Source organism: Arachis duranensis, chromosome 5 (genome assembly GCF_000817695.3).
Source record: "Arachis duranensis cultivar V14167 chromosome 5, aradu.V14167.gnm2.J7QH, whole genome shotgun sequence".
Taxonomy (NCBI): Eukaryota; Viridiplantae; Streptophyta; class Magnoliopsida; order Fabales; family Fabaceae; genus Arachis; species Arachis duranensis.
In genome coordinates this window covers 48973051-48975095 of record NC_029776.3, presented here as the reverse complement: position 1 = coordinate 48975095, position 2045 = coordinate 48973051, and positions in this window count along the sequence as shown.

The following is a 2045-nucleotide window of genomic DNA, read 5'->3' as shown; positions in this document are numbered from 1 at the left end:
CAGGCTAATGAATTCAATCAGCAATTAGACTTTCTAACTCAGCAGCTAGCTGAATTCAAGGAAATACTACAGGAAACAAGAATGGCTAACAGGAACATGGAAGTACAGTTAAAGCAAATAGAAAAGCAACTATCAAAACAAATAGCAGAAGAATGCCAAGCAGTTCAATTAAGAAGTGGGAAAACATTAAATACCTCACTTCAAAGCAGCAGGAAGCCAAGAAATGAATAAATGGCTACTCAAAATCCCTCTGAGGACAATCAGAGCCCAGAGAGGAATAATGCTGGCGCTGAACGCCCAGACCATGCTCATTCCTAGCGTTCAACGCCAGATACGCCCAGACCATGCTCATTCCTGGCGTTCAACACCAGAAACAAGCATGAATCCGGTGTTGAACGCCCAAAGGGAGCACAGTTCTGGCGTTCAGACGCCAGTAACAGATAAGGAGTTGGCGTCTAACGCCACTCCAGCTTCCACCCCTGGCATTCAAACGCCAGTGGGGGATCAGTCACATACAAGTGCTGATAACAACCCTTCTAAAAAGGCTTCCCAACCCACTTCTACAGGTAATAAACCTGCAGCAACTAAGGTTGAGGAATACAAAGCCAAAATGCCTTATCCTCAAAAACTTCGCCAAGCGGAACAGGATAAGCAATTTGCTCGCTTTGCAGACTATCTCAGGACTCTTGAAATAAAGATTTCGTTTGCAGAAGCACTTTAGCAAATACCCTCTTATGCCAAGTTCATGAAAGAGATCTTAAGTCATAAGAAGGATTGGAGGAAAACTGAAAAAGTTTACCTCACTGAAGAATGCAGTGTGTTATCCTGGAAAGCTTACCTGAGAAGCTTAAGGATCCCGGAAGCTTTATGATACCATGCACATTAGAGGGTACTTGTACCAAGCAGGCTCTATGTGGTATTGGGGCAAGTATCAACTTAATACCTGCATCTATTATCACAAAACTTGGTTTGACTGAAGAAGTCATACCAACCCGGATATGTCTTCAACTTGCTGATGGCTCCATTAAATACCCATCAGGCGTGATTGAAGACATGATTGTCAAGGTTGGGCCATTTGCCTTTCCTACTGACTTTGTGGTGCTGGAAATGGAGGAACACAAGAGTGCAAATCTCATTCTAGGAAGACCTTTCCTAGCAACTGGCCGAACCCTCATTGACGTCCAAAAAGGGGAAGTAACCCCTGAGAGTCAATGAGGAGGAGTTCAAGTTGAATGTTGTCAAAGCCATGCAACATCTAGACACCCCAAATGACTGCATGAGTGTTGATATTATTGACTCCCTGGTAAGAGAGGTCAATATGGCTGAGAGTCTCGAATCAGAGCTAGAGGACATCTTTAAAGATGCTCAGCCTGATCTGGAGGAATCAGAGAGAATAATAGAACCTCTGAAAATCCCTCAGGAAGAGGAGAAACCTCCCAAACCCGAGCTCAAACCATTACCACCATCCCTAAAATATGCATTTCTGGGAGAAGATGATACCTTTCCTGTAATCATAAGCTCTACCTTAGAGCCACAGGAAGAGGAAGCACTAATTCAAGTGCTAAGGACACACAAGACAGCTCTTGGGTGGTCCATCAGTGATCTTAAGGGCATTAGCCCAGCCAGATGCATGCACAAGATCCTATTGGAGGGTGACGCCAAGCCAGTGGTCCAACCACAAATGCGGCTGAATCCAGCCATGAAGGAAGTGGTGCAGAAGGAGGTCACTAAATTACTAGAGGCTGGGATTATTTATCCTATTTCTGATAGCCCCTGGGTAAGCCCTGTCCAAGTCGTCCCTAAGAAGGGAGGCATGACAATGGTTCATAATGAAAAAATGAACTGGTTCCTACAAGAACAGTTACAGGGTGGCGTATGTGTATTGATTTTAGAATGCTCAATATAGCCACCAGAAAGGATCATTTTCCTTTACCATTCATAGACCAGATGCTAGAAAGACTAGCAGGTCATGAATACTACTGCTTCCTGGATGGATATTCAGGTTATAATCAAATTGCAGTAGATCCCCAGGATCAAGAGAAAAC